The 14046-nt window shown below is 36.3% G+C and overlaps 7 non-coding genes across 7 annotated transcripts; 4 read left to right on the top strand and 3 right to left on the bottom strand.

Annotated features, from left to right (window-relative positions):
• Positions 1 to 580: 580 nt before the first annotated feature.
• On the bottom strand, positions 581 to 668 carry TRNAS-UGA (transfer RNA serine (anticodon UGA)). Its single transcript has one exon. It is a non-coding gene; the product is annotated as a tRNA-Ser (tRNA).
• An 825-nt stretch (positions 669 to 1493) lies between these two features.
• On the top strand, positions 1494 to 1564 carry TRNAG-GCC (transfer RNA glycine (anticodon GCC)). The gene has a single exon. It is a non-coding gene; the product is annotated as a tRNA-Gly (tRNA).
• Positions 1565 to 2016: 452 nt separating this feature from the next.
• Positions 2017 to 2090, bottom strand: TRNAM-CAU (transfer RNA methionine (anticodon CAU)). The gene has a single exon. It is a non-coding gene; the product is annotated as a tRNA-Met (tRNA).
• A 1958-nt stretch (positions 2091 to 4048) lies between these two features.
• On the top strand, positions 4049 to 4120 carry TRNAT-GGU (transfer RNA threonine (anticodon GGU)). The gene has a single exon. It is a non-coding gene; the product is annotated as a tRNA-Thr (tRNA).
• Positions 4121 to 4627: 507 nt separating this feature from the next.
• Positions 4628 to 4709, top strand: TRNAY-GUA (transfer RNA tyrosine (anticodon GUA)). Its single transcript has one exon. It is a non-coding gene; the product is annotated as a tRNA-Tyr (tRNA).
• A 358-nt stretch (positions 4710 to 5067) lies between these two features.
• Positions 5068 to 5141, top strand: TRNAD-GUC (transfer RNA aspartic acid (anticodon GUC)). Its single transcript has one exon. It is a non-coding gene; the product is annotated as a tRNA-Asp (tRNA).
• Positions 5142 to 7740: 2599 nt separating this feature from the next.
• Positions 7741 to 7811, bottom strand: TRNAC-GCA (transfer RNA cysteine (anticodon GCA)). The gene has a single exon. It is a non-coding gene; the product is annotated as a tRNA-Cys (tRNA).
• Between the last annotated feature and the right edge of the window lie 6235 nt (positions 7812 to 14046).

A 14046-nucleotide genomic window follows, 5' to 3' on the forward strand; every position in this document is an offset into this window, starting at 1 on the left:
AGGACCCACAGGTTTAGGTAAATATCTAATGCGTTCCCCAACTGGGGAGGTTATCTTTGGAGGGGAAACTATGCGTTTTTGGGACCTTCGTGCTCCATGGTTAGAACCTCTAAGGGGCCCCAACGGTTTGGACTTGAGTAGGTTGAAAAAAGACATACAACCTTGGCAAGAACGACGCTCAGCAGAATATATGACCCACGCTCCTTTAGGCTCTTTAAATTCCGTGGGTGGCGTAGCTACCGAGATCAATGCAGTTAATTATGTCTCTCCTAGAAGTTGGTTATCAACTTCTCATTTTGTTCTAGGATTCTTCTTTTTTGTGGGCCATTTATGGCATGCAGGAAGAGCCCGAGCTGCTGCAGCAGGTTTTGAAAAGGGAATCGATCGTGATTTGGAACCTGTTCTTTACATGAACCCTCTTAACTAAGATTTTCTTATTTATACCTGTTCTACTTTTTTTCTGTTCTGGCTCGGTTATTCCATCTAGCCGAGCCATTCATTCCTTTTTATGAAAGAAAGATAAGGGACAGAAAAAAAAAATAAATAAAAATGAAAGAAACAAACGTATTCAATAAGCAAAAGGAGAGAGAGGGATTCGAACCCTCGATAGTTCCTAGAACTATACCGGTTTTCAAGACCGGAGCTATCAACCACTCAGCCATCTCTCCACAGCCTAATCCTTATTTTACTCCTACAAATAGAACATAGCCATATAAAAAATAAAAAGATTTATTAGCCTCTAGAAAGATATCAGATACAAGTTCCTTTTCGATATATCTCTGTATACTGTATACACGGATACAGGATCCGCTATACCCGCTTGTGAAATAAAGAGTAAATAATCTCTTCTCACCCCCATATCCAAATAAAAAAGCGGTTTAAGTAATAAATTTGAATTAAAGAGAAGAATCAATGGATTCATGATTAAACCCCTCCTACTTCTTGTATTTTTTTACAATTTTGGTTTAAGTGAGGGATCAAATATGTAGTCAACTTTATTTGATGGTAGCTTGGAGGATTAGAAATATGACTATTGCTTTCCAATTAGCTGTTTTTGCATTAATTGCGACTTCCTCAGTCTTAGTAATTAGTGTACCCCTTGTATTTGCTTCTCCTGATGGTTGGTCAAATAATAAAAATGTTGTATTTTCCGGTACATCATTATGGATTGGACTAGTCTTTCTCGTAGCTATTCTGAATTCTCTCATTTCTTAAATGAAATTTGGTTAATATTTATTAACCCCATAAAAAAAGAAATAATAAAGGCCATTTCTTCTAAAAAATTAGAATAGTGAGACGTATTAAAACGCAATTTGCGTTCCGAATTGCTAGCTCTTCTCTTTCAGTATTATGAAATTCCATTCCCATTAGAATATTCATTGACAGATAATAAAAAAAGGAAAACTCTAATATAATAGAAAATGAAATGAAACGGTCGACCCAGACATAGAAGGTCGACCCAGGCGGATATACGCTATAAAATATATACCGTAGCGAGCGTAGTTCAATGGTAAAATATCTCCTTGCCAAGGAGAAGATACGGGTTCGATTCCCGCCGCTCGCCCGCTTAATTTATCAAAGTACTATGATAAAAAGTTTAGTCTAGTTAACTGTTTAACTACTTATATTAAATTAAGTATTAATTAGGTGTTAGTCTAGTGCCGTATCCCTTACTATCTTACCCTTCCTTTGCATCCCACTCAAAAAAAGAGGGCGCTCCAGAGGCAGAAATAGAACTCGCCAACAGAGCTCCAAAAATTGGGTATTAACTGAGACAAACAACGGGCAAACTTTTTTTAAAGGGAAGGGAGAGGTAGACTGTCCCTTTCGTTTCATTTTTATTTTCTGCAGGGTAGGGAGAGGCCTTGCGCCTTCTTTTTTTGAAGGCAAGTGACTTCGCAAACTGCTCAATTTTGCCCTCTAGGGCCGGGAACTAATGAATAAAAAAGGGTTGGATACGCCCCTCTACCATACATATCTAGAGAAATAGAATAGTCCTTTTATACAGACTGCTAAGTGCGGAGACGGGAATCGAACCCGTGACCTCAAGGTTATGAGCCTCGTGAGCTACCAAACTGCTCTACTCCGCTCTGGAGTACCAGAAACTGGTGGACAAAAAAGGCTTGAATACAAGCCTCTAACATGTCTAGACAAATAGAATACTCCTTTTATACAGAATGGAGCGGGTAGCGGGAATCGAACCCGCATCGTTAGCTTGGAAGGCTAGGGGTTATAGTCGACGTTGGTTGATTATTTTTAACGTCTCTAATTCAAAACCGAACATGAAATTTTGATTTCATTCGGCTCCTTTATGGATATTCTCACCACTTAACATCTATGTCAGCTTTTCTATTTGAATGGAACCAAAGCTCTCCGCTTTCTAGATGATCCTTATAGAGTAGGAGATAGAAATTCTATCTAAATTCATCTAATCTACTTACTTCGTTCCCTAATTTCATTCAAGAGATCCTGAGGAAAAGAATTGGGTTTCCACCGAGCTGAAACAATATGCGGATGGTTCTAGTAAACCAAAACTATCGTTTTTTAGCTATTTGGCTTCCTTATTCCTTATTTTAAGAAGATTTAGTTACGATTGGAAATCAACTTTTTTGTATCTTCATCCATAGATCCTTTACTCATATTTTCAAAATTGGAATACTTAATCCAATGCAAAATTATGCTTCGCGACTCTGTACTCATAATCCTATTTTTATTTTGGATGCAATTTAAATTAGTCTTTGGATACAAATCGCCAGAATGTATATTCTTCCTCAATATGCTATTGAGAGGAAAAGGATTTAATCCTTTATAAGAACTAAAGTTTTCATCGGAATATAAAAATAAAAAACTTAAGGATGCCTTAAGTATATCATTTCAAATTCAGTTATTAATAGAACGAATCACACTTTTACCACTAAACTATACCCGCTACATTGTAGATTATGGTATAAATGGTACCCTTTGTCAAGGATAGCCATTTGACAAGAAGGCTAATTCCCCCTTATTGAATCAGATGGAGAAGGTTCATGACACTGAGCCGTTGGTACTTCTACTTCGATCGCTCGCCTTTACTTTAGGATTTAGATAGCCCCTCTGGTCTGTAAAAAAAATCTTTTCTTACCATGCTAATAGCGCCTGAACCAAATGTATTTATTTTGATTAGGATCCTATTCTACGGTTACGACTACAATAATAATTATTTACTTTGCAAGGACGTAAGTGTGTCAGACTGCTAAATTGTTTTATTATTCCTACAATATAAACTAGGGGATATAGGGGGTAACACTGTCCCTATAAATTCCTTTTTTCCTTTTCTTTTTTGTCCAGAATTGAACAAAAAAGAAATTATGGAAGATGTTTTCTTCCCCCATTAAGTCCGAGCCATAGAGTAAGAGTGAGATGAGTTTTCCAAATTCATCATAGACTTTCCCTATGGCTTGATAGAAGTAAGCAGCAAAGAGTCGTAACTTAAAGAAAAAAACGGACAGGGCCGACAGATTTACCTGATGTAAAGAAGATCCTAAAAGTCTCTGATTAGTCGACTCTCTCCATTTAACACTTTCCTCTCTCTCCTTTTTTCCACTGACTCAATTCTAGTTTATTAGATTCTTGTTTAAAAGAATGCAAAAAGTTCAATAGAACTAAGAACACATAAAAAATAGCATAGAGGATCAAGGCCATTACCAAAAGTTCCTCCCAAGGATCCTATATCCTATTGGGTATCTGTTCCCCGCCTTTTCCCGCTAGGATCGGAAATCTTATATTTTCCATATCCATATACCGTTGAATCCTTGGGGTTCCAGAATCCGCCTATTTTACTAGTCTTCGGAAACGGAAAACCCTGAACCAAGAAGAGTTGGATATGTTATGTAGGGTATGTTTTTTTTTATTAATTTTATTTTGAGCTCTCAAGATATCGATATATACATATACAATCTCTACATAATGTCTCTCTCTCTATCTCTATATATTATATATATAATATGTACATTATGCAGTAGACCCATAATGGGAAATCCAAGTGGCTAATTTTTGAATTAAATAAAAAGCCCTTTTAACTCAGTGGTAGAGTAATGCCATGGTAAGGCATAAGTCATCGGTTCAAATCCGATAAAGGGCTTTTTAAATTAGTGGTAGAGTAATCTCGTGCTAAGACGTAAGTCGTTGGTTCGAATCTGATAGAGTACTTTTCTACTAAATTGATTCACTTTTTTTCTTTGTTTTTGAAACTTTCTCTATATTTTTAGAGAATTTTATGACTTAGTGCGGGATGGATGCATTTTTGGTATGAACACTAAATGAAGCACGGAGAATTAATCTATAACGATCAACTAAAAAAAATCCTAGATGAAAACATAACAGAAAAGTTGGAAAAACTCTTTGCTTTGGATCTATTTATACTTTTCGAGTATATTGACAATTCCAAAAAACTGCTCATACTATGATTATAGTATAATCACGAGCGGTTGTATATGGCCCTATCGTCTAGTGATGCCCCTATCGTCTAGTGGTTCAGGACATCTCTCTTTCAAGGAGGCAGCGGGGATTCGACTTCCCCTGGGGGTAGGGAGTATTATGAAAGGAGGTTAATCATAGATTAGCAAAAACCCTAGAATAAATTCTTCCTGGGTCGATGCCCGAGTGGTTAATGGGGACGGACTGTAAATTCGTTGACAATGTCTACGCTGGTTCAAATCCAGCTCGGCCCAAACCAAAAATCTAGGGCTTCGTGAGTATGAACTAAATCCTTTTGTTTTTCTTCCATAAAATAAAATGTCTGATCTATAGAAATAAAAGATAAAGAAAAAAGGGAAATTTTTTTTTCTAATCCATATCTCTCTCATTCCTTTCTTACAAACAAAAGAGTTTTTCTTATTGAAGGCTGGATTATTATCCATTTTTAGTGATAAAAAATCACGACATACTAGTTATGTCACTCTCACTATACCCACGTATAATATAATATGTGGGTATGTAGTATATGATTCGTCTATTTCTTAGAGTACGAAAGACGAATCGAATCTTCTTATGGTTCTATTTAAGAATGGGTATGCCATACACCCCGCGGGGATTGTAGTTCAATTGGTCAGAGCACCGCCCTGTCAAGGCGGAAGCTGCGGGTTCGAGCCCCGTCAGTCCCGAACTAGGGTTCAATGAATGGAGAAATTGATATTTCCTTTTTCCATGAAAAAAAGGGGCAGGGAGCAAGATCAAATACCCACAGGGCACCCTTACTTCACTTTTTTATTTTGCATCTCTCATTAAAGAGGGAGGGAGGGCATATAGGAATTTTTTTTTCACTACTCCCAATCGATAAAGAAAGACACACATACGATATGTGGATTAGTAGAATTTAGGATATTATATTACTCTATCTTTCTTTATGATGATACCATCCTCATCTTAATTTCCTATTCCACTCTTATGGAATAGAGTACCGGTATTTTACCGGAATCCATACATAAATCGTATTCCCTTTTTATTTCAGACCTCTTTTCCCCATCTCACTTCTACTGCTTATTTGGATGTCTATGTGACCCATAGAAAGTGAAAGTTGGTCATATAATACATACATAATTGTATGTATAACTATAAGAAAAAGGAAGGGAAATTGTATAAGATTAAGAAAGTATAAGATTAAGAAAGCTCGTGGGTTAGAGATATAGAAAAGAAAAAGTAGAAAAGGATTAAAAAAGAGGGAATTCCTAATCCAATCAAAAAACCCATTTTGGTCTTAGTGTGGATAGAGGATCTTCCTATGTTATACTATATAACTCTCATCCGTGAAATATAACTCTCATCCATGAATTGATTTGATAGATCCGATATTCATAATATTGAATTGATTCAGTATTATCAGAATGCAAGCCCTACCCTTGAATTTACAAGATACCCCTTTTTCCTCTCCATGGGATTACATCCCGAGTTATTGTGAAAATAAAAAATAAAGAGGTTATGGAAGTCAATATTCTCGCATTTATTGCTACTGCACTGTTCATTCTAGTTCCTACTTCTTTTTTACTTATTATTTATGTAAAAACAGTCAGCCAAAATAATTAATTGGAATTCCAATTAATCATTGAAGAAATTAAAAAGGGATTAAATAAAAAAAATCCAAGTCTTAAATGAAAGGATCTGGTTGGAATCTTAAAGTGTGGTAGAAAGAACTACATATAGTTTTTTCTACGACACTTTAGATTCTTTCTATTATATTATCTTTGAATCTACATAGAATAGATTAGTAGATTGAAATAGTTAAGTAGTCTAATTCAATTTCTTTTTTCATTGCATCCACTTAATTTCAATCAGGTCAAAATAAAAAAATCTAAGACAATTCTTGACCAAAGAATCCATGGAAGGAAAGAAAAATAATATGAAGAATAGACTATAGTAAAAAGTAAAAGGAAATGGAAAATGTGTGATATGCCGTGAATAGTTCCGTGGAAGAAAGTCTAATTTTCTTATGTATAGAACTTTTTTTAACCATTCGTCATTTCTAGTAGAAATTCTGAATTGGTATAATGGCTCTTTCTTACATTACAACTTACAATACAAGAGTTTCTTACAGGAGTGAAACAAAACTAAAGAAAAAGATTAAAGAATAACGTTTGACAAAATGATTAATGCAAAATGATCCATTAAAGAAAAGAATTGATACAACAATTTGATTACTTAATCAATTAGTAGTATCCCTAGAGTCCACTCCTTCCCCATACTACTAGTGAAAGAGAAAATGTAAAGACTACCATTAAAGCAGCCCAAGCGAGACTTACTATATCCATCTAAATTATGTCTCCTATTTCTATGAAGGGATTATTCTACTATTGATCAATAATCATAGTGGAATCAAGGGTACAGAGTCAAAAAGGGATTCCGCCCTAAGGCCATGGATCAATCAGTTCAAGGAATTTACTCCTAACAAATTCTTATAGGAATTCTGGTAGAATTAGAGAGCATTAAAAATACGAGATACTATAGCCCTTTTTTCCTTAAAAAAGAAAGAGTACGGGAATGATGTCCTGAATAGAAGAAGCGGGAATAGGAAGATTTTTTATTCCTTTTGTTACTCTTTTTTTTTTTTTTAAGCAAAGGACGCCCGAATATACCATAAAATTATCGATAGATAAATATTTATTGGATACCTACCTTACCTAATGTTTATTTTTGACCTAAACCCTGCAGCCTTGCTTTGTATCATTCTATGAAAGAATGAAGAGATTTTATCCATAATACAACTCCTAAATTGATTTTTGATCGACCTATTTAATCTGATTCTCGTTAGAATTAAGTAGTCCTTACTTTAGTGTATGTAGGTAACATAAGATGTACGATAAAAAAATGTATAATAATTAGTAAGTCTTGATATTCTTTCGTGGAGTCCCTTCTTGAATCTTAGATTGAAAAAAAAAAAGAATGCCCCTTAGGGACCTTTCTTTGGATACCAAGATTTCTGACATCTTATCCTCGTATTTTAAAATTATCAAATCGAATCTCAATTAAGAACCAATTCAAATTCATATAATAAAAGAATAAGGAAACACTACCTCACCCCTATTGATAACCATTTTGGCCACTACCGTCAAAACAAACCCTAACCCTAGTTTGAGGATAGAACTATGGTATGGTTTCTCTAAACCCAGTATCGGCAGGCCCAGTTACTCTCTTGCCCGAACTTATGCGAAGTAAAAATTTATCGAATTCGATCAGCACTATAAAAAAAACCTAAGTATTTTATTGATCAGGCGGCACCCAGATTTGAACTGGGGATAAAGGATTTGCAGTCCCCTGCCTTACCGCTTGGCCATGCCGCCAAAAAATCCGATCAAAAATCTAGAAAACAGCAAGTATTCATCCACGTTTTCTTACGAAAAGCCCCTTTTATTTTGAATATAATTCTACTTACTTTTTTCCAATCTTTTTCAAAAAATCTATTCCTGCTTTTTTTGATCCAGTTTCTATTATTCTCCTCGATAGATTCTATCTTAAAACATACATTGTTAACACAATAAAACTTCCCATTTCTTTCTATTGAGATGAAAAAGAAGAAAAAGTGGATTTCTATTCACAGGCTGCAAAATTCAGAATAAATTGGAACCGTTAACTAGAATTCTCTTTTTTTTATTGCAGTAGTGAACTACTCTTAAATCGGTATTATCTCCCCCCCCTTCAATGGCATAATAAAATATTATGGCTTTATGCTTAATCCGTGTATAGGTAAACTTTAGGTCCGAACAGCATTATTATCCAAAGATCCCCTTTATGTACATATCTCTATGGGGAATCATGCTTTAATTTTTCAAAGTATTAAATTAAATATCTTGAATAAAAAAAGGAAATTTGCTCTGATATAGAGTATAACCTGACTATCTTGGCGTACCCAAGTGAAATTACGATAAAAGAAAAGCATGGATATGGGGAGAGGTGGATAACTAGATTGGCATGTACTTAAAAAAGGGACTTACTTTATTTTAGAATTCCACAATGAAATACTGAATTTTCTAGCAATTATACTACTCCGATCCGAAATAAAAAAGAACCCTCAAATTATTTTGAGAAATTAAAGTAAGCACGCTATTCTAAATCGAAGTAAAGTCAAACTTTCTAGTATATTATATTACGGCTTTATTACATTCATAGAAAGGAGATAAAATGAGAAATCTTTGCCATCCAATCTGATTAGAATATCATAACATAAAGTATAAGTGGCAGAATTTTTTTTGTAGGAATGTTTTATCAATTCATTTTCATTTCATTTGTACCCCTGGCAAACTCGAACTTTCGTCCAAATGGTCTCTATTCATATGTATGAAATACATATATGAAATACGTATGTGGAGTTCCCTAGAATTTCATGTGATTCAGTAAACAGAATATAGATTCCATGATTGCTAGATCGATCCATAGGGATTGATGAAGAGTGAGCTGATAATGGAATTTTTCTTTGATAAACAGGAAACTTAAGATTAAGATGCTCCGGAATGGAAACGAGGGAATGTCCACAATACCCGGATTTAGTCAGATCCAATTCGAGGGATTTTGTAGGTTCATTAATCAAGCCTTGGCAGAAGAACTTGACAAGTTTCCAACAATTAAAGATCCAGATCACGAAATTGCATTTCAATTATTTGCGAAAGGATATCAACTGCTAGAACCCTCGATAAAAGAAAGAGATGCTGTGTATGAATCACTCACCTATTCTTCCGAATTATATGTATCTGCGAGATTAATTTTTGGTTTCGATGTGCAAAAGCAAACCATTTCTATCGGAAACATTCCTATAATGAATTCCTTAGGAACCTTTATTATAAATGGAATATACCGAATTGTGATCAATCAAATATTGCTAAGTCCTGGTATTTACTACCGCTCGGAATTAGATCATAAGGGAATTTCTATCTACACTGGCACTATAATATCAGATTGGGGGGGGAGATCGGAATTAGCAATTGATAAAAAAGAAAGGATATGGGCTCGCGTGAGTAGAAAACAAAAGATATCTATTCTAGTTCTATCATCAGCTATGGGTTCGAATCTAAGAGAAATTCTGGATAATGTTTCCTACCCTGAAATTTTCTTGTCTTTCCCGAATGCTAAAGAGAAGAAGAGGATTGAGTCAAAAGAAAAAGCTATTTTGGAGTTTTATCAACAATTTGCTTGTGTAGGTGGGGACCTGGTATTTTCGGAGTCCTTATGCGAGGAATTACAAAAGAAATTTTTTCAACAAAAATGTGAATTAGGAAGGATTGGTCGACGAAATATGAATCGGAGACTTAATCTTGATATTCCTCAGAACAATACATTCTTGTTACCACGAGATGTATTGGCCGCTACGGATCATTTGATTGGAATGAAATTTGGAACGGGTATACTTGACGATGACGATATGAATCACTTGAAAAATAAACGTATTCGTTCGGTTGCGGATCTGTTACAAGATCAATTCGGATTGGCTCTTGGTCGTTTACAACATGCAGTTCAAAAAACTATTCGTAGAGTATTCATACGTCAATCGAAACCGACTCCCCAAACTTTGGTAACTCCAACTTCAACTTCAATTTTATTAATAACTACTTATGAGACCTTTTTTGGCACATACCCGTTATCTCAAGTTTTTGATCAAACGAATCCATTGACACAAACTGTTCATGGGCGAAAAGTGAGTTGTTTAGGTCCTGGAGGGTTGACGGGGAGAACCGCAAGTTTTCGGAGCCGAGATATTCATCCGAGTCACTATGGGCGTATTTGTCCAATTGACACGTCTGAAGGAATCAATGTTGGACTTACTGGATCCTTAACAATTCATGCGAGAATTGATCACTTGTGGGGATCCATAGAGAGTCCGTTTTATGAAATATCTGCTGAGAAAGCAAAAGAAAAAAAAGAGAGACAGGTGGTTTATCTATCACCAAATAGAGATGAATATTATATGATAGCAGCAGGAAATTCTTTGTCCTTGAATCAAGGTATTCAGGAAGAACAGGTTGTTCCGGCTAGATACCGTCAAGAATTCTTGACTATTGCATGGGAACAGATTCATGTTAGAAGTATTTTTCCTTTCCAATATTTTTCTATTGGGGGTTCTCTCATTCCTTTTATTGAGCACAATGATGCGAATCGGGCTTTAATGAGTTCTAATATGCAGCGCCAAGCAGTTCCGCTTTCTCGGTCCGAGAAATGCATTGTTGGAACTGGATTGGAACGCCAAACAGCTCTAGATTCGAGGGTTTCCATTATAGCCGAACGCGAGGGAAAGATCATTTCTACTGATAGTCATAAGATACTTTTATCAAGTAGTGGGAAGACTATAAGTATTCCTTTAGTTAACCACCGTCGCTCTAACAAAAATACTTGTATGCACCAAAAACCCCGGGTTCCACGGGGTAAATCCATTAAAAAAGGACAAATTTTAGCAGAAGGAGCTGCTACAATTGGGGGCGAACTTGCTTTAGGAAAAAACGTATTAGTAGCTTATATGCCATGGGAAGGTTACAATTTTGAAGACGCAGTACTAATTAGCGAACGTTTGGTATATGAAGATATTTATACCTCTTTTCACATCCGGAAATATGAAATTCAGACGGATACGACAAGCCAGGGCTCCGCTGAAAAAATCACTAAAGAAATACCACATCTAGAAGAACATTTACTCCGCAATTTGGACAGAAATGGAGTTGTTAGGTTGGGATCCTGGGTAGAAACTGGTGATATTTTAGTAGGTAAATTAACGCCTCAGATAGCGAGCGAATCATCTTATATCGCGGAAGCTGGATTATTACGGGCCATATTTGGCCTTGAGGTTTCCACTTCAAAAGAAACTTCTCTGAAATTACCTATAGGTGGAAGAGGGCGCGTTATCGATGTGAAATGGATCCAAAGGGACCCGCTCGACATAATGGTTCGTGTATATATTTTACAGAAACGTGAAATCAAAGTTGGGGATAAAGTAGCCGGAAGACATGGGAATAAAGGGATCATTTCCAAAATTTTGCCTAGGCAAGATATGCCCTATTTGCAAGATGGAACACCCGTTGATATGGTCTTCAATCCCTTAGGAGTACCCTCCCGAATGAATGTGGGACAAATATTTGAAAGCTCGCTCGGATTAGCGGGGGATCTGCTAAAGAAACATTATAGAATAGCACCCTTTGATGAGAGATATGAGCAAGAGGCTTCAAGAAAACTTGTGTTTTCAGAATTATATGAAGCCAGTAAAGAAACAAAAAATCCATGGGTATTTGAACCCGAGTACCCGGGAAAAAGCAGAATATTTGATGGAAGAACAGGCGACCCCTTTGAGCAACCTGTTCTAATAGGGAAGTCCTATATCTTAAAATTAATTCATCAAGTTGATGAGAAAATTCATGGGCGTTCTACTGGGCCCTACTCACTTGTTACACAACAACCGGTTAGAGGAAGAGCCAAGCAAGGGGGACAACGAGTAGGAGAAATGGAAGTTTGGGCTTTAGAAGGATTTGGTGTTGCTCATATTTTACAAGAGATACTTACTTATAAATCTGACCATCTTATAGCTCGCCAAGAAATACTTAATGCTACGATCTGGGGAAAAAGAATACCTAATCATGAGGATCCTCCAGAATCTTTTCGAGTGCTCGTTCGAGAACTACGATCTTTGGCTCTAGAACTGAATCATTTCCTTGTATCTGAAAAGAACTTCCAGGTTAATAGGGAGGAAGTTTGATCGGAATAAATATAAATTCTTTTCTTATTTCTATTTTATGATTGACCAATATAAACATCAACAACTTCAAATTGGACTCGTTTCCCCTCAACAAATAAAGGCTTGGGCTAACAAAAACCTACCTAATGGAGAAGTCGTTGGCGAAGTCACAAGGCCCTCTACTTTTCATTATAAAACCGATAAACCAGAAAAAGATGGATTGTTTTGCGAAAGAATCTTTGGACCCATAAAAAGCGGGATTTGCGCTTGTGGCAATTCTCGAGCGAGCGGAGCTGAAAACGAAGACGAAAGATTTTGCCAAAAATGCGGGGTCGAATTTGTGGATTCTCGGATACGAAGATATCAAATGGGATACATCAAACTCGCATGTCCCGTGACTCATGTGTGGTATTTGAAAGGTCTTCCTAGTTATATCGCGAATCTTTTAGATAAACCTCTTAAGAAGTTGGAGGGCCTAGTATACGGCGATTTCTCTTTTGCTAGGCCCAGCACTAAAAAACCCACTTTTTTACGATTACGAGGTTTATTCGAAGAGGAAATTGCATCCTGTAACCACAGCATTTCTCCCTTTTTTTCTACCCCAGGCTTTGCAACATTTCGAAATCGGGAAATTGCGACAGGAGCAGGTGCTATTAGAGAACAATTAGCAGATTTGGATTTGCGAATTATTATAGAGAATTCTTTGGTCGAATGGAAGGAATTAGAAGACGAGGGGTATAGTGGAGATGAGTGGGAAGATAGAAAAAGACGAATAAGAAAAGTTTTTTTGATTAGACGCATGCAATTGGCGAAACATTTTATTCAAACAAATGTAGAACCAGAATGGATGGTTTTGTGCTTATTACCGGTTCTTCCTCCCGAATTGAGACCTATTGTTTATAGGTCTGGAGATAAAGTAGTGACTTCAGACATTAATGAACTTTATAAGAGAGTTATCCGTCGGAACAACAATCTTGCCTATCTATTAAAAAGAAGTGAATTAGCGCCAGCAGATTTAGTAATGTGCCAGGAAAAATTGGTACAAGAAGCCGTGGATACACTTCTTGATAGTGGGTCCCGCGGGCAACCGACGAGGGATGGTCACAATAAAGTATACAAATCACTTTCAGATGTAATTGAAGGTAAAGAGGGAAGGTTTCGCGAGACTCTGCTTGGGAAACGGGTCGATTACTCGGGGCGTTCTGTCATTGTTGTGGGTCCTTCGCTTTCATTACATCAATGTGGATTACCTCTAGAGATAGCAATAAAGCTTTTTCAGCTATTTGTAATTCGCGATTTAATCACGAAACGCGCCACTTCTAATGTAAGGATTGCTAAAAGGAAAATTTGGGAAAAAGAACCCATTGTATGGGAAATACTTCAAGAAGTTATGCGGGGACATCCTGTACTGTTAAATAGAGCACCTACCCTGCATAGATTAGGCATACAGGCCTTTCAACCCACTTTAGTAGAGGGGCGTACTATTTCTTTACACCCATTAGTGTGTAAGGGTTTCAATGCGGACTTTGATGGAGATCAAATGGCTGTTCATCTACCTTTATCCTTGGAAGCTCAGGCAGAAGCCCGTTTACTTATGTTTTCTCATATGAATCTCTTATCTCCCGCTATTGGGGATCCTATTTGCGTACCAACCCAAGACATGCTTATCGGGCTTTATGTATTAACGATTGGAAAGCGTCGAGGTATTTGTGCAAATAGATATAATAGTTGCAGAAACTACCCAAATCTAAAAGTAAATTACAATAATAATAATAATTTTAAATATAGGAAAGATAAAGAACCCCATTTTTCTAGTTCTTATGATGCACTGGGAGCTTATAGACAAAAACTAATCAGTTTAGATAGTC

The sequence above is a fragment of the Triticum urartu genome, unplaced genomic scaffold (assembly GCF_056163025.1).
Source record: "Triticum urartu cultivar PI428250 unplaced genomic scaffold, HENAU_Tu73 scaffold532, whole genome shotgun sequence".
In the NCBI taxonomy this organism is placed as follows: domain Eukaryota; kingdom Viridiplantae; phylum Streptophyta; class Magnoliopsida; order Poales; family Poaceae; genus Triticum; species Triticum urartu.